Source organism: Anabrus simplex, chromosome 1 (genome assembly GCF_040414725.1).
Source record: "Anabrus simplex isolate iqAnaSimp1 chromosome 1, ASM4041472v1, whole genome shotgun sequence".
In the NCBI taxonomy this organism is placed as follows: domain Eukaryota; kingdom Metazoa; phylum Arthropoda; class Insecta; order Orthoptera; family Tettigoniidae; genus Anabrus; species Anabrus simplex.
Window position 1 is genome coordinate 1,751,645,775 of NC_090265.1, and position 19,509 is coordinate 1,751,665,283.

The following is a 19,509-nucleotide window of genomic DNA, read 5'->3' on the forward strand; positions in this document are numbered from 1 at the left end:
ACGATCCCGGTAGACTTGCGACTTCTTGTGTACTTTGTTTTGGTGTCAATGAAACCCCATGTCATGCCAATCATGTGTGTCAATTATTTTTTTACAAGTTGCTTTACGTCGCACCGACACAGATAGGCCTTATGGCGACGATGGGACTGGAAAGGGCTAGGAGTGGGAAGGAAGCGACCGTGGGCTTTTGAAATGTGGTGTTACAGAAGAATGCTGAAGGCGAGATGGGTAGATAGAATCACGAATGAAGAGATACTGAATCAAATTGGTGCGATGAGATACATTTGGCTAAATTTGACCAGAAGAAGAGATAGGATGATAGGACACATCTTAAGACACCCAGGACTTGTTGCTGGTTTTTGAGGGAAGTGTAGGTGGTAAGAACGGTAGGGGTAGACCGAGGTACGAATATGACAAGCAGCTGAGACCAGATGTAGGATGTAGAAATGAAAAGGTTAGAACAGGATAGGGTGTTATGGAAAGCTGCATCCAACAGTATCTGGACTGAGACTCAAACAACAACAACAATGGTCAGACGAGAGGGCCGAAGACATGAAATTACGTCAACAGAGAAGGCGAAAGATATTATTGTATGTCATCTTGACAAGTACCCTTATATTTCTTATAATCTGTGTTACAATCACACGGCTAGGTCTCCCGGGGTCACCGCCTGGCATCACTCAGCTTCCGCCCGGCACAAGTCCCGCTATTGTATCCTCGCGTAAACTCCTAGAGCTGTACGGGTAAATTCCGAGAATTGGTCGCCTTGCGTCACTCGTACAGACTTAGCAGCGACAGGAAACAACTGATAGCATCTTGACCGCGCAAAACTGTAATCGACCTTGTCATCCGCGAGGCGGGACAGCTCTTGGCCCTAACTTAGCTCTCTTTTAATGTTGATGCCTGTCGTCTACAGACCATTTTTTAAATATATTGAATTCTAACCAAAATATTTTACTCTTGGTGCTTCTTGCATCATTTGTAAACCTGTTATTTCAAGTGCTAACAATGAATGTTTTGATGCCTAAAATGGGCAGGCTATATAAAAGAGAAGTTCTTACGAAAACAGACATTTAATAAATGGAACCCACTCTTTCGGGAACATGACAACTTCTATGAAGCCATACTTTTTTTACAATTGGCTTTACGTCGCACCGACACAGATAGGAGTTATAGCGACGATGGCACGGGAAAAGGGTAGGAGTGGGAAGGAAGCGGTCGTGGCGTTAATTAAGGTACAGCCCCAGCATTAGCCTGGAGTGAAAATGGGAAACCATGCAAAACCATCTTCAGGGCTGCCGATAGTGGGATTCGAACCTACTATCTCCCGGATGCAAGCTCACAGCCGCGCGCCTCTACACGCACGGCCAACTCACCCGGTAGAGTTAGATTGTTTCATCCAAATAAATAGCATCGTACTCATTGTTTTCTGGAATACGTATCTTGCATAAAATAGCCCTATACATAGTTATTGGGAACAAAAACATATTGGGCTTTCAGTCTTCGTAAGATGTCTACAACGTGATTTCCTTGGCATTTTTATGGCTCAGGCGGCTTTCTGGTTTTACAAGCAGTCCGTTGCGATGAAAGTTGGAGAGAAGACACAGGTTTAGGAGACTGAAGAACTGCGCGAGCATACTTTCAATCAAACTTTCTACCTAACATTTTGAGTGAAATACTTGTGAAAAAAGGTGATAATGAATTACCATATTCGAAAGTGATCCCATTATTTCTTTGGCTGCTGTCTGTTTTCAGATTTATGTAAACAAATTCTTTTAATGATAACAGAACATCCTCTTAGTTGTTTTGCTTTCGTATTTTATATTGCAAGCGGCCCGGAAGACTTATCCGCATTTTATTGGCGAATTTTTATCGTTCCTTACGTAATATTACTATTTGATTTGTTACAGTCCCTTTTAAGGCGATGGCCGAGCGAGTTAGCTACGCGGTTTGGGTCACGCAGCTGTGAGTTTGCATTTGGGAGATAGTGGGTTCGAACGACGCTGTCGGCAGCTCTGAATATGGTTTTCCGTGGTTCCCCATTTTCACACCAGGCAAATGTTGGGGCTATACCGTAATGAAGGTCGCGGTGGGTTCCTACGCCCTGAATTAGAGGAAATAAAGAAACAAAATTAAAAATTCCCGATCCGGCCGGGAATCTAATCCAAGGCCCTCTAAACCGAAAGCCAGTACACCTACGAAATAAAATAATTCATCTAAATTGATTGATAAACATAATATAATTGATGTAAAATAATATACCGACATGTGAACATGTTGGACTCCTTGGCTAAATGGTAGCCATTGCTCGGAGACTGGGTGTTTGTGTTTCATCTAAATACATATCATAATGCTAACCAGCGCAGGAACACCCAATAGCAAATGCATCCATGTCAAACTCAGCTAAATCCATACAAAGTGCCATCTCCAGGACATGGAGAAAAATGAGAAAAAGAAGAAGAAGAATACTTTTGTTAATCTCTATTGCACACTAAGTTTGTGCTGTTACTTCAAATTAAAGTACACTGACTGACAGAGCAAATGCAACACCAAGAAGGAGTGGTTCGAAAGGGATGAAAGTTGGGGAAAACACAGAGACGGCACGGACGAATAATTGATGTTTATTTCAAACCGATATGCAGGTTACACAATGCGCACGGCATCGACTCAGTAGGATGTAGGACCACCGCGAGCGGCGATGCACGCAGAAACACGTCGAGGTACAGAGTCAATAAGAGTGCGGATGGTGTCCTGAGGGATGGTTCTCCATTCTCTGTCAACCATTTGCCACAGTTGGTCGTCCGTACGAGGCTGGGGCAGAGTTTGCAAACGGCGTCCAATGAGATCCCGCACGTGTTCGATTGGTGAGAGATCCGGAGAGTACGCTGGCCACGGAAGCATCTGTACACCTCGTAGAGCCTGTTGGGAGATGCGAGCAGTGTGTGGGCGGGCATTATCCTGCTGAAACAGAGCATTGGGCAGCCCCTGAAGGTACGGGAGTGCCACCGGCCGCAGCACATGCTGCACGTAGCGGTGGGCATTTAACGTGCCTTGAATACGCACTAGAGGTGACGTGGAATCATACGCAATAGCGCCTCAAACCATGAAGCCGCGTTGTCTAGCGGTAGGGCGCTCCACAGTTACTGCCGGATTTGACCTTTCTCCACGTCGACGCCACACTCGTCTGCGGTGACTATCACTGACAGAACAGAAGCGTGACTCATCGGCGAACACGACGTTCCGCCATTCCCTCATCCAAGTCGCTCTAGCCCGGCACCATGCCAGGCGTGCACGTCTATGCTGTGGAGTCAATGGTAGTCTTCTGAGCGGCCGCCGGGAGTGCAGGCCTCCTTCAACCAATCGACGGGAAATTGTTCTGGTCGATATTGGAACAGCCAGGGTGTCTTGCACATGCTGAAGAATGGCGGTTGACGTGGCGTGCGGGGCTGCCACCGCTTGGCGGCGGATGCGCCGATCCTCGCTTGCTGACGTCACTCGGGCTGCGCCTGGACCCCTCGCACGTGCCACATGTCCCTGCGCCAACCATCTTCGCCACAGGCGCTGCACCGTGGACACATCCCTATGGGTATCGGCTGCGATTTGACGAAGCGACCAACCTGCCCTTCTCAGCCCGATCACCATACCCCTCGTAAAGTCGTCTGTCTGCTGGAAATGCCTCCGTTGACGGCGGCCTGGCATTCTTAGCTATACACGTGTCCTGTGGCACACGACAACACGATCTACAATGACTGTCGGCTGAGAAATCACGGTACGAAGTGGGCCATTCGCCAACGCCGTGTCCCATTTATCGTTCGCTACGTGCGCAGCACAGCGGCGCATTTCACATCATGAGCATACCTCAGTGACGTCAGTCTACCCTGCAATTGGCATAAAGTTCTGACCACTCCTTCTTGGTGTTGCATTTGCTCTGTCAGTCAGTGTAGATATGGTGATTGTTTTCTGGGGAAAGTTAAGCCGAATTGAAAATTATATCATGAATAATCAACTTATTGAAATGAATGACTTGGCAAGTAGACAGCTTTGACTACAAGGACTGGAAAGTGTTGAACGCGACAAACTTGGAGGAAATCGTACTCGCCAAATGGTTCATTCACTAAATACGGTTTTATAAATATTGATTTTCCTTGCCATCCCTAGCGCTTGCCCCAAGTATCATCTGACACGATTTTCAGCTCCCCCTAACAATCACTCGCTCCCCTGTCTCATTGCTAGAGGGGATTTGGAGTGTGTCAGTCGTGCAAGAATCGACCAGGTTTCTTGTCGTGTAGTGTGCAATGCGCTAGGTTGGCAGCAACGGACATCGCGCTGGACAGCACCTGCCATCTGTGAGTGTAATGAGAAACTAGGATGATGAGATACAGTATACGCGCTACATTTCGAGTAGAGGAAAATTGTAACGAGGCTAAGCCCGGCTTTATTGACGAGGGATGAAATACACACCACTGTTATCTCATTCAACTTAATACTCGGCTCATCACTGAATGAACCCAATCTCGGAAGTGAAAATGAATATAAAGTTTTATCATTTGTTACATAGTCAGTAATTTATAATGGCCTAGTTGTAGGAAACTTATCAGCATACTCGTGCAATGTTAATGCCATATAGTCAACCTTCTTAATAACTGTATTATATTAGGTTATCTTCTCGCATTATATTCTTAACTCTAATAGTGTGGGGAGCTCTGGTATTGTGTGTGCTCAACCTTATATTATTATTATTATTATTATTATTATTATTATTATTATTATTATTATTATTATTGATTTTACATCCCATCGACTACTTTTACGATATTCGGAGACGTCGAGGTGCCGGAATGTTGTCCTGCAGGAGTTATTTTGCGTACAATTAGAACATACCGTGCCGGGCTGAGTGGCTTAGACGGTTGAGGCGCTGGCCTTTTGACCCCAACTTGGCAGGTTCGATCCTGGCTCAGTCCGGTGGTATTTGAAGGTGCTCAAATTTGTCAGCCTCGTGTCGGTAGATTTACTGGCACGTAAAAGAACTCCTGCGGGACAAAATTCCGGCACCTCGGCGTCTTTGAAAACCGTAAAAGTAGATAGTGGTAAATAAAGCAAAAAACATTATTATTATTATTATTATTATTATTATTATTATTATTATTATTATTATTATTTTCGTTTCAACCACCTGTTGCACAATTACCATAATTTTAAATAATAATGCCATTTGTTATACGTCCCACTAACTATTTTTACGATTTTCTGAGACCCCGAGGTGCCAGAATTTTGTCCCGCTGGAGTTCTTTCTTTTTGTGTGCCGGTAAATCTACCAACACGAGTCTGACGTATTTGAATACCTTCAATTACCGCCAGTATCGAACCTGCCATCTTGGGCTCAGAAAGCCAGCGCCTTAACCGTCTAAGGCACTCAGCCCTTTCCATCGTTTTCTCAAGTTCTATATCTCTTTCTCCAGTACTCCTTCATCCGTTGACTTACTCGTGTTCGTTCTTCTGCCGAAAATACTCCATTCTTTCTCATTATCTCGTCGGACAGATTCTTCACTGTTGGTTTATTGTAAGAGAAAGTCTAATGGCCTTAACTACGCCAATAAAGATATTATCTATCTATCTATCTATCTATCTATCTATCTATCTATCTATCTATCTATCTATCTATCACTTCCGCAACTTTTCTTCTGAAGACTTCTTTGTTTCGTACGTCTTCTGCTCTGATTCCACACTTTTCTATATTATTATTATTATTATTATTATTATTATTATTATTATACTATTGTTCCTACCGTTTATGATTCTTTACTCATCTGACCTCTTTCGTACATGGAATATTATCAGTCTTATATCGCGCTAAAAGGTTGAAATGTTCGGAAGATGGAATTTTCAGACTTGAAATTTGAAGACTCGTGGACTAGGGCATCATCTTTACAATAATAGACGTTCCTATATTTTTCATATGCGAAAGTATGAGACGAGAAATACTAGGTATGGTGGATACGTATGGAAGAAAATTTTTTCATTTAATTTTAATAATATGGAAATCGTCTTTAATCGCTTTAAGAAGTGCTTGACCGGGCGAGTTGGCCGTGCGCGTAGAGGCGCGCGGCTGTGAGCTTGCATCCGGGAGATAGTAGGTTCGAATCCCACTATCGGCAGCCCTGAAAATGGTTTTCCGTGGTTTCCCATTTTCACACCAGGCAAATGCTGGGGCTGTACCTTAATTAAGGCCACGGCCGCTTCCTTCCAACTCCTAGACCTTTCCTATCCCATCGTCGCCATAAGACCTATCTGTGTCGGCGCGACGTAAAGCCCCTAGCAAAAAAAAACAAAAAAAAAAAACAGAAGTGCTTGGATATTAATCTTACGAGTTACGGAGCATAATCAGTTACACTCACTACATTCATTGCGGACACAGCAATAATACACATTTTCAGACACATTGTACTTAACGAAGTCCCCGAGGATGATCATTGAAATAACTAGTTCCTTAAATGAATGGATAACATCACAGTCACCAACATGCTGATCATAATTTTCTTGTCCTTTTTCTCACTTTCGTTGGATTGGCACTTCATATGGATTTGGCCCTGTTTTACGACCGGGTGCCCTTTCTGACGCCAACCCTATGTGATGGGATGTATTCACTATTGCGTGTTTCTATGGTAGCTGATAGTGAGGTGAGTAAATGAGGAGATGTATGTTAAGGCGAACACAACCACGCAGCCCCTTAAATACAGGAATTAAATAGGCAGTTAAAATCACCGGCCCGGCCGGGCATCGAACCCAGGCTCCTCTGAACTAACGGCCACTACGTTGACCACTCAGCGAAGGAGCCGGGCACCAACTTGCCGATAAAAGGCGTAATTTAAGTTTTCTGGTTGCAGCGGATTGAACGGTAAACGTAACATGACACAGTAGAGATGTTTCGGGAGATCGTCAGCACTGAATTACGTTCGTATCAGCGGTCAAACATTCCTCTCGGTTCGATTCACAACATTGAGTCCAGTCGCACATCCACCGCTAATCTGGTACTCATTTCACACGTGCAGTCTCTTGACGTCACATTCGATGCAGTCTTCTCCGGTCGCAGACTGTCCTAATTTTGCTACCGTGACGTCACAGGCTCATAGGTCCTGGTTTTTATTTACAGCGTGCGTGCTCTTGGTAATGATCAGCTGCCGCATCGTTCGTGCGCCATTGGCCGAAAGAATCGCGCCTCTTCGTATCGCTGATTAGACAGGTCCTATCAACAGAGAAACATTTAGCGTAGATCCTACGGTTGCCTGTGGGTTGACAGGTCTGTATAATTCTATCTGATAAGTAGCGACGGAAGTAGAGGTGGCTGTTCGCCACCTGTGGGAGGGCTGCAAACCTGGTTAAAGAGGTCTCGTAATGACGTATTGTGGTAAGAGTAAAGCAGACCCTACACGGTCAATAAAACTGTCAGTATCGAAAAATATTGACAGTAATACTGATCGCGTGTGGACTGGAATGATGGAATGAAGGCCAGTACTGAAGCAGATCCGGATTTCCTGATCTGCGAGCGTCAGTACTGCAGAGTGGTGGGGATACTGACAGTTATACTGACCGTGTGAGTGCGCTTGTCATTATTTCTGTCAGTATCAACGGAGCAGCGGTGGACGACAAATGAGTTTCTCACCAAGGCCAAGTAGAGGTGCTTGTGAAACCGTCAAGTAGGCCTATTGCAAAAGTTTATCGAGGTATATAAAACGCTGCCAGAATAAACATAACACAATACTTTACATGTTTCCACAACTGCTGTACTGATGGAAACTGGTGACATTATAGCGGAAAACTTTAAATCTTCAAAATTTATATCAGTTGTAAGATACCTCACTGTCACCCCTAATCACTCTGCCACCGATAAACAGCACCGCATGTTTGTATTTTGCCTTATTACAAAAGGCTCTACCAATATTCAAAATGTATACCAGTTGCAAGATACCTCACTGTCACCGCTAATCACTCTGCCACCGATAAACAGCACCGCATGTTTGTATTTTGCCTTATTACAAAAGGCTCTACCAATATTTAAAATGTATACCAGTTGCAAGATACCTCACTGTCACCGTTAATCACTCTGCCACCAATAAACAGCACCGCATGTTTGTATTTTGCCTTATTACAAAAGGCTCTACCAATATTTAAAATGTATACCAGTTGCAAGATACCTCACTGTCACCGTTAATCACTCTGCCACCAATAAACAGCACCGCATGTTTGTATTTTGCCTTATTACAAAAGGCTCTACCATTCGTAGTAATTTCGCAAAAGTACTCTCACGCATTCGGAGATAGTTCTGATAATCTTCTGCTTCGGTATATTGTGTTTCCCTCAACACTTCATATGAGAATATTCTTCTTTTCCTAAGCCGATCTTTAACCCATCGTTTACGTTTAAAACTGCGTTTCGTACAGTACTAAAATGCTAGCTACAAAATGTCCGTCTTTTACGATCCATTTTGATAGAATACCGCAATTGCATGTTATAAATCTCATTCCGTAGTGATGGTCATTGACTTTATATGTAAAGTGAGAATGCCGCAATGGTAAGCTAGTGCACTGGTACTGACCAAAATATTGACAGTAATAATGATCGTGTAAGGTCGCTACAATATTGATGCGTACTGTCAGTATTATTGACTCAGTAATACTGATCAGTATTACTGACCGTGTAGGGTCTGCTTAAGACGTTCTCTGTAGTGTAACATCGTAAACATCTCCTTCCTTTGGACAGATCGCCGCTAGATGGAAGTTCGGACGCCGAAAGTATGAAGTTAAACTATATCGCGTGCAAATCCGAATCGTGTTGTTTAGTCAACTGAATGTGGTACTGGGACTTACACAGATCACCGCTATGCTTGAATCAAAGCATTGGTCGGTATATATAGACTTCTTTTTCTACCGCTTTTCCCACGCCTGTAGGGTCGCGGGTGCGAACTGTGTAGCTCATGGGGATTTGGCCTTATTTTACGGCTGGATGCCCTTCCTGACGCAACCCTATATAAAGGGATGTAATCACTATTGCGTGTTTTTTGTGGTGGTTTGGTAGTGTAGTGTGTTGTCTGAATATGAAGAGGAAAGTGTTGCGACAAAACACAAACACACAGTCCCCGGGCCAGAAGTAATCAGAGGCTATTAAAATCCCCGAGCCGACCGGGAATCGAACCCGGGACCGTCTGAACCGAAAGCCTCAACGCTGACCATTCAGCCAATGTGTCGGACCGGTATATATCGCCAAGTGATCGATATATTTAGGTGACTAAAACAAATGGAGAGTAACACGTATTTACGCAAGTCGTTTACCTTATTCTCTTCTTTGTAGAATATTGTGCTACATTTAAAAATACAAATGAATGGTATACTTTGAGTGTCACTTATTTAGTTGCAATGCACAACTGTGTACGTTAAACTCTGGATGACCGGGCGAGTTGGCCGTGCGGTTAGGGGCGCGCAGCTGTGAGCTTGCATCCGGGAGATAGTGGGTTCGAACCCCACTGGCGGCAGCCCTGAAGATGGTTTTCCGTGGTTTCCCATTTTCACACCAGGCAAATGCTGAGGCTGCACCTTAATTAAGTCCACGGCGCTTCCTTCCCGCTCCTAGGCCTTTCCTATCCCGCCTTCGCCATAAGATCTATCTGTGTCGGTGCGACGTAAAGCAAATTGTAAAAAAACAAAAAACAAATAAAAAAGCAAACCTTTGAATGAACAGATCTACTTCCATTTTGCATACCGGTACACATTTTTTTGTTAGTGCGATGTAAAACCAGTAGCAAAATAAAAAATAAATATGCGTATGATTCTGAAGGTACATTAGTAAACAACTCTGACGTCATCGTACAGCCAGCGTTCTTGAAGCTGAAGCCGCCTTTAGGTAAAAATGAAATGGCGTATGGCTTTTAGTGCCGGGAGTGTCCGAGGACATGTTCGGCTCGCCAGGTGTAGGTCTTTCGATTAGACTCCCTTAGGGGACCTGCGCGTCATGATGAGGATGAAATGATGATGAAGACGACACATACACCCAGTCCCCGTGCCAGAGAAATTAACCAATGATGGTTAAAATTCTCGACCCTGCCGGGAATCGAACCCGAGACCCCTATGACCAAAGGCTAGCACGCTAACCGTTTAGCCATGGAGCCGGACCGCCTTTAGGTAATGTTCTGGTACCCAGACTTCGTTCCCTACCCGATAAGTAAACATAATTTAGATCTCTTACTCCTTGAAAGCAGAGTGGTTGCATATTTTTGTTGTGATGAATATCAGATCGGAACGTAGATCGTTTCAGTTGAGCCATATCTATGAGGGAACCTAATGCATTGGTTCGCCTATTTCAGTAAGTTCATATTTAGTATGGTTATCTGATATATAACTACCAAACAAGAAATGAGGAATCTCATCGTAATTAGAGTAGGAAAAATAAGAGTTTAGAAGAAGAACAAGCAGAAAGGATTCCAGTTGTTAGAATTGGAGAAGCATGCAAGATAGCTAATTTAATTTGTATTTTACGCAACGTGGTATCGCGATCATAGCTCAGAAACTTGCAGTTTTGCGTAGGATCCAAAACACAAGGACGATAATTTTCATTTTTAAAATCTCGCATCCATTTTCATGATTCAAATCACGATCGTTTTGATGAGAAAGCAGTGTGACAACCGGCTCTACCGTGGTTCTACGCCTCTGCATTCGGGAGACGGGACAGGGCTGGACCTCACGGCTGGCCCCAACCGTCGACTGTCCTGAGAACGGTTTTCCGTGGTTTTCCATTCTCCTATACTAAGGCGAATGCCGGAACAGTTCCTAGTATAGGCCACGGCCGCCAATCCCGTCACCTTCTCCGTGCTTCTCCTTCGCCGTAACAAATCTCCCGGCCTGAGAGACGGCGTCACCGTCTAAGAGGTCCGCCTCCCCCTTCAGGGGAGGAATGAAAACGATTTTAGTAGTAGTTGTTGTCTTCTTCACAGGTAAATATTCTTATTCAGGATTATTGTGAAAGATAACAGTCCTGTAAGAATATTACTGACGAAGGGTGAGTGGATTGCGAGTTTTCTTCTTTATTTAACGAAGTTGAAATATTAAAAGCTAATTATGCAATTTATAATAAAAGGTATTGTGTTCAAGACCTATGTGTGCTATGGTTCTACTTGAATTTAGATTGGTTAATATTTCGTGTTCAACGTCCATTCACTATAATCAGAATACAATAGACCATTATCGGAATTTCGAGGCACCAGAATGCCGAAATTTCGTCCTTTGAGGGGTGGGAGGGAGCGTGTCTTTAACATATCAGTAGATTACATGACGCAGGTCCTTCATATTTAAGTATACTCCATAGCAATTTCTTGCGCCACAATTTTGACCTCATTAGGCGATCACTTTGAAATAGCTATACTACTCATCTGGCCGAATCGAGACCATTCTCAATATTCTGATAGTTTCTATTACCCCTCACCCATTTACTGACATTGTGATATCAGTAATGAACTCATCAGTCCTCGAGTTGTACAATGGCATGTCCTTTACGGCATCGTGCTTATTTTCACTTCCAGTAGGCTAGATTTAAAACTTTTCTATTCTCGAGTGAAAATCCCACTCCGCAGCACGATGAAAGGTCAGTGGTGAAGCTAGTGCTCTAAAACATTCCACCCTCGCAAAGTGCTGTCAGTATTCCTTATCAATGTTGAGATAATTTTCAGGCGTAGTTCGTGTGTTATGGCTGATACGTGTCAGATGGTTCCCTCGTATATTTGGGCAGATAGTGGTTTGTTCCCCAGTTAAGGGAGTGGGTTATCGATTCACTCCAAGATCGCAGTTAGTTTTCGTTCCCCTTGACTGGTGAACGCATCTGATTGACTTAACTGGAAGAGACTTCTGGCTGTTTTGCTGCCAGAAGATTTCCTATTACTCGTGGGAGTAGACAGACGCCCCAAAATTAGGTGGATGCTGGGGAGCTGAAAAGTGGCGAATGGCAGGGCGAGGTCGACTAACACGACGGGTTTTTGACGGATCGTACTAGGATTTAGGAATCATCATCATCATCATCATCATCATCATGTCAGTGATGCATTAGCACTTGTCCGAACAAGATTCCAATTAACCGTTTCTGGTATCTTCTTCTTGTGAAACATTTCACACGTGTGCTGTGCAAACACTGACATTATACAGTAATTATGAGGTACAAGAATCATATTGAGGACAGCGTTATTCTTTCAAGGATAGGCTGCTCTGTATCTTGTAATTTGACATGATAATGTGAAGTATCCGCGTATGAGGACCAGTCTAATTAGGATTATTTAGTAAATGAATGGACCAACTATATTAACTACAGTTTCCATGTACAGTAATTAATCGTGCAATTTGGCAATACCGTTTGTCGACCCCTAGCTTCGGTCCACACACCCAGTAGCAGGAATGATGTACGCATCATGAGTGTGTGTAGAGGGCGTTGTCCCAGGTAGCAGCCTACACCAAGTCGACTAGCCATTCCCACGTCCTCGTCCGGAACACTGACTCGTTAGTTCATGTGCAGGAAGCGTCCCACCAAGGCAAATGGTAGAATTGTTGGGTACTGTATTCTGATTTACCATACAGCTGATCGAAAGTGCTTACAGTTCATTCTTACTTTATTTGAGGTATATATTCCTGAAATTCAAGATCTAAAAAACAAAAAAGGCGGGTAAGAATTCTACCCATAGCCTACGTCACTATTTATGATGTAGTTTTACCAGTATTCAGTGTCCGGCTCCATAGCTGAATGGTTAGCGTGCTGGGGTCCCGGGTTCGATTCCTGGCAGGGTCGGGAATTTTAACCATCATTGGTTAATTTCGCTGGTACGGGGGCTGGGTGTATGTGTCGTCTTCATCATCATTTCATCCTCATCACGACGCGCAGGTCGCTTACGGACGTCAAATCAAAAGACCTGCATCTGGCGAGCCGAACTTGTCCTCGGACAGTATTCAGTTTTACTTTTACGGTTTTCGGAGAAACCGAGCTGCTGGAAATTTTGTCCTGCAAGAGTTCGTTTTACATGGCGGTAAATCTACCATGTATTTGAACTCCGTTACATACTAGCAAACTGAGCCGGGATCAAATGTCATATTGGTCTCAGAAAGCCTAGCACATTTATTTTTCACTCTTGTCTCCATTCTTATATGAACCGCTGTGTAGCGTGGTTGTGTAAGCATTCGCTTCCATTGCTGAAAGTTGCAGGATCGAGCCAGGCGTATTCAGTTGGCTTTCAATAGTTCTTAAATGCAAGAAACCAGCACGTTAACCAAATCTCATTCTGGAGCAAAATTTAGTTTCTTTGTCAATCAATCAATCAATCAATCAATACTGATCTGCATTTAGGGCAGTCGCCCAGGTGGCAGATTCCCTATCTGTTGCTTTCCAAGCCTTTTCCAAAATGATTTCAAAATGATTTCAAAGAATTTTTATCTACCGTTTTCCACCGGTCTTAGTTACTTTTTAAAAACTCCCTCATGCCTGTTTTATCAGCCACATGATACTGCCTAATAGTCCTAATTTTAATACCTTCCTTTCTTTCACATTTATTTTTAACTACGACAAAAACCGCTTTGTGATCACTAATATTACTTCGGTTTCTCTATAGAGCTCATCTGGTTTTACCAGCACCACATCCAAAATATTTTTCCCTGTAGTTGGTTCCATCACTTTCTGAATCAGCTGCCCTCCCCATGTTGTTGTTGAGTCATCAGTCCATAGACTGGTTTGATGCAGCTCTCCATGCCACCCTATCCTGTGCTAACCTTTTCATTTCTACGTAACTATTGCATCCTACATCTGCTCTAATCTGTTTGTCATATTCATACCTTGGTCTACCCCTACCGTTCTTGCCACCTACACTTCCTTCAAAAACCAACTGAACAAGTCCTTGGGTGTCTTAAGATGTGTCCTATCATTCTATCTCTTCTTCTCATCAAATGTAGCCAAATCGATCTCCTCTCACCAATTCGATTCAGTATCTCTTCATTCGTGATTCGATCTATCCATCTCACCTTCAGCATTCTTCTGTAACACCACATTTCAAAAGCTTCTATTCTCTTTCTTTCTGAGCTAGTTATCATCCATGTTTCACTTCCATACAATGCCACGCTCCACACAAAAGTCTTCAAAAACATCTTTCTAATTCCGATATCAATGTTTGAAGTGAGCAAATTTCTTTTCTTAAGAAAGCTCTTCCTTGCTTGTGCTAGTCTGCATTTTATGTCCTCCTTACTTCTGCCATCGTTGGTTATTTTACTACCCAAGTAACAATATTCATCTACTTCCTTTAAGACTTCGTTTCCTAATCTAATATTTCCTACATCACCTGCCTTCGTTCGACTGCACTCCATTACTTTTGTTTTGGACTTATTTATTTTCATCTTGTAATCCTTACCTAAGACTTCATCCGTACCATTCAGCAACTTCTCGAGATCTTCTGCAGTCTCAGATAAAATAACAATATCATCGGCAAATCTCAAGGTTTTGATTTCCTCTCCTTGGACTGTGATTCCCTTTCCAAATTTCTCTTTGATTTCCTTTACTGCCTGTTCTGTGTAAACACTGAAAAGGAGAGGGGACAAACTGCAGCCTTGCCTCACTGCTTTCTGGATTGCAGCTTCTTTTTCAAAGCCCTCGATTCTTATCACTGCAGACTGATTTTTATACAGGTTGTAGATAATTCTTCGTTCTCGGTATCTGATCCCTATCATCTTCAGAATCATAAATAGCCTGGTCCAATCAACATTATCGAATGCCTTTTCTAGATCTACGAATGCCATGTACGTGGGCTTGTCCTTCTTGATTCGATCCTCTAAGATCAGACGTAAAGTCAGGATTGCTTCACGTGTTCCTACATTTCTTCTGAAGCCAAATTGATCTTCCCCCAACTCAGCTTCAACTTGTTTTTCCATTCTTCTGTAAATAATACGTGTTAAAATTTTGCAGGCATGAGATACTAAACTAACAGTGCGGTAGTTTTCACACCTGTCAGCACCGGCTTTCTTGGGAATAGGTATAACAACCTTATAACAAACTTATTTGCCATTTGTTATTCATGCTTCCTGTCATTCGCATTACCGTCCCAATTGACATGTGGTAAATTGAGGACGTTAAACGAATGTATTATTATTGTATACACTTCTCCACAGGAAATATGGGTATTAACGGGGCACGGGATGCACCAAGTGCCTTACAGTAATTAAAATATTTACACATTATAATACAAACATTGATATACAGGTACATACAGAACTCTAGGCCACGGGATCTTCATTCTTGCGAGAGGAACGATCGCACAATGTTGAATGTTGACAGGAGGACAGAATGTTGCGTAATTTTGTGGATGTTTGATGGAAGACCCAGTTCTTGCATACTCTTGTGAAGTGTGGAATGAGGCCATTGACTGACAGAATCACAGGGATTATCCGTACCAGTTTCATCTCCCAGATCCTCTTGATCTCTTCTGCAAGTTCTTTGTACTTGCAGATTTTTTCATGGTCTTTTTTTTTTTTTTGGTACAAGTTGTTTTACGTCGCGCCGGCACAGATAGGTCTTAATGGCGATGATTGGAGAGGAAAGGGCTAGGAGTGGGAAGGAAGCGGCCGTGGCCTTTTCTAAGGTACAGCCCCAGCATTTGCCTGGTGTGAAAATGGGAAACCACGGAAAACCATCTTCAGGGCTGCCGACAGTGGGGCTCGAACCCACTATCTTCCGAATACTGGATACTGGCCGCACTTAAGCGACTGCTGCTATCGAGCTCGGTTTTCATGGTACTTTCTGTCGATGCTGGTGTCAGTAATGAAAGTTGTCCCAGTTTTCTTGTTTACGAGTATGAAGTCTGGTCTGTTATGGTTGGCTGTTTTGTCTGTCACTACAGCAGTGCCACAATAAAGCTTAATCGACTCGTTCTCCAGGAGTGGTGTTGTATGGTACTTGTAATAAGGGATAGGCCTACGCTCCTGAGTTAATTGGTTTTCCTGAGCAAGTGCCCGGTGTAATTCCCGAGACATGATTGTGCCGTCTCGTGTATTCTACGGAGGCAAGTACTGGGCAGCCTGCAGCGATATGGTCGAGGGTCTCGAGATGAACGGAGTATCGTCTGCATTTGTCGGAGAGTACTGATGTACTTCGATGTACTTTTGTTATTATTATTATTATTATTATTATTATTATTATTATTATTATTATTATTATTATTATTATTATTATTATTATTGAAATGAAAACCTACAACCTGCTTTCCAGTCTTTGACCAGGTCAGGGATGTAATGAATGAATCAGATATACGCTGTTATTACAATGGGGTCGCCACTCCCAAAGTGATTTACATTAATGACTGATAGATGCTATGAAATGAGAATGGAGAGTGTTGCTGGAATGAAAGATGACAGGGAAAACCGGAGTACCCGGAGAAAAACCTGTCCCGCCTCCGCTTTGTCCAGCACAAATCTCACATGGAGTGACCGGGATTTGAATCACGGTATCCAGCGGTGAGAGGCCGACGCGCTGCCGTCTGAGCGACGGAGGCTCTGTTATTATTATTATTATTATTATTATTATTATTATTATTATTATTATTATTATTATTCAAAGCAAAGCCATATATCCGTAAAGGCCGTGAAGCCCCTTGAAAGAATGGACGATAGAGGCTTCTGCTGTCTATCTATAACATCTGCGCTAGAGTGGTAAACTCTATTACCTGCGCTTTTGCCCCAAGGATACCTGGGGTACCAGACACATAACATGATACAGACCCGCCCGCAGGAAACAAAATTTGCGCTCCCCCCACCTTTCCCTCAATGGAAGTGTATAAAACCTCTCAGTAACGTACATTTAAGTGCATCTCTTAAAACAAAGAATCTCACCACCACTGCAGCAGATACGAGTAAAACTTTTAATGCAATCCCTTTAATGAGTACTGAAAATTACAAATCTCCTAGATTTCATTTTAAACATTAACTAGTTTGTAGAAATTGACATACAACATCTTTTGTTTTTATACTCTACTGTATCACAGCAGAATGTAATGAAACTGGAACATGTGGCGTGTTTTCTGGGACACGGAGGTTTATGATTTCACTGACGTCGATTAATCTAGCTCTTTCACATTCGATGCTGAGGCGGCTGATTTTACTGAGTTTGCTTTAGACCATAACATTTCGTACACAATCGTAGTTCTTTATAAATTCTAATTTCGAAAACGATCGTTCGTTTTTTCAGAGCATTTTATGAGGAAATGTGTCGCTTGTGGTACGAGAGACAGTACTAACTGCAGCTAGATGGAACCATTTGATAATTCCTCTACTTACGAATTGTAAACGCAAAATTTTCAACCTATTCTACAAGAACATTCTTGTAGAATGGCATTCTGGTAAATTTATGTAGTTTTGTCCTGGAAGTCTGCAGGATCCCTTACGACCCAAGCCTTCCTGCATAGCATGCGTTACGCCGCTGTCTGGTCATAAAAATAAAATTAAAAAACCGGGTGAGTTGGCCGTGCAGTTAGGGGGCGCACAGCAGTCAGCTTGCATCCGGGAGATAGTGGGTTAGAACCCCACTGTCGGCAGCCCTGAAGATGCTTTTCCGTGGTTTCCCCATTTTCACACCAGGCCTTAATAAAGACCTAGGCCTTTCCTATCCCATCGTCGCCATATAACCTATCTGTGACGGTGCGACAAAATGCAAATTGTAAAAAGTAAAATTTAAAAAAACTCGTGTAGGCTGAGTGAATCTCAAGGTCATGTGCCTCTCCAGAAGCAGAAATTACATTTCGGAATGTTTCGATCTGTCTACTATTACTACTACTCTTAGCTAATTCAAGTGCTCTTGAGGTGGCTTAAGTTTTGGGCAATAACTGTTTGAAGTCACTTGTTGAACACACATTTATGTACTTGTGTCCATTTCATCCGTTTTAAATTTATGTTTCCATGTTCCATATTTTGTATTTCTGACGCTAACTTAAATAAATAATAAATACTACTCCTCCGCTTTCCTATGAAATACCAATGTCAGTGTAGGTAGATTCCTTGATCAGCCCTGTATTCTGTTAATTTAACTGAAGTAAATCTTCTCAAACCTTGCTGCCAAATTAACCTTCCTCCCTAGTTAATTGTTTCATGAATGATTTGTGCCGTAGGGTGCGGTCGGAAGTATGTGTGTGTGTAAGACGATAAGATGTGCAGCTGTCTCGCTCTGTTGTCGACTTGCACATGACATTCACTGAAATGGCTGTCGGTCCGTGGAGAAATCTCATTTCTAGTCTCTGTATGGTCCATTGAGTTGGAAGTGCTGAACTCCTCCCTTATGCTCTTACCTTAGAGACCCTAGACGCGGGGTATCGAAATACGAAGCTGCTTTTGGTTCTAAAAGAAGAAATAGATTCCGTTGTTTAGCCCCGAAGAGAAACCAACTTTGTTGACTTAGAGATAAACTGATTATAGGTGTTTACTTTATGGATTAGACAGTACAAGTCTTCAGCCGATTTAGCTTGTTAGAGAGAGACCAATAATGTTATTTCTTCAATTGCCATAGATTCTAAGAGACGACGGACTGTAAGAATGTTGTCCCACAGGAGTTCTAACAACACAAGAGTTCTCGCATTGAAGCGATTCCCACAACCTTACCCGGGATCGAACTCGCCATCTTGGGAACAGGAGGACAACGATCAAGTGACTGAACCAATATTGAGTCTGACATTGCTTCTACTTACTTGCGAAAGGTCTCTTTCTTCCATGTGTTCTGCTCTACCTCGATAATAAACTTTTATTCCCTGATGGTATTAGCCTTGGAGAGACATTTTTCACGATGATGCCCTTCATTCTTCGTAGGCTCAAAATCCTTCGTTATCTTCTCACAAAGCGCGTTGCAAGGCATTGACAATTTTCTTATTTTACCCCATAAAACAATTACCTCCACGACGAGAAACCTACAACCTGTTTTCCGGTCATTGACCGGGTCAGGGATGTAATGAATGAAGCAGATATAGGCTATTATTACGATGGGGTCGCCACTCCCAAAGTGATTTATTAATGAATGATAGATGCTATGAAATGAGAATGGAGAGTGTTGCTGGAATGAAAGATGACAGGGAAAACCGGAATACCCGGAGAAAAACCTGCCCCGCCTCCGCATTGTCCAGCACAAATTTCACATGGAGTGACCGGGATTTGAACCACGGTATCCAGCGGTGAGAGGCCGATGCGATGCCGTCTGAGCCATGGAGGCTCGTTCATAACCACTTATAACGTTGTAAAATGAATTAGCATATGAGCCGTATAAATCCGGTTAGATATTCAAAAATAAAGTTACTCAGGTGTACTAGAAAATGTTGTGGAACATGTTAGGCGCAGATGAACCAACAATCGTCACATCTAAGATTTTTCAACTTTTTTGCTGACTACTGACTAGTTATTACAGGAAACTTGATGTCATTCTAGGACCGTCCCATTCCTGACAATAGTTTGATAAAAAAAAAAAAAAAAAAAA

At 42.8% G+C, this 19,509-nt stretch overlaps 1 protein-coding gene across 1 annotated transcript in view; it reads left to right on the forward strand.

Annotated features, from left to right (window-relative positions):
- The window catches only part of GEFmeso (Guanine nucleotide exchange factor in mesoderm), a 199,584-nt gene that overhangs the window by 157,899 nt on the left and 22,176 nt on the right, over positions 1–19,509 (forward strand). The gene's annotated exons all lie outside the window — the stretch shown is intronic.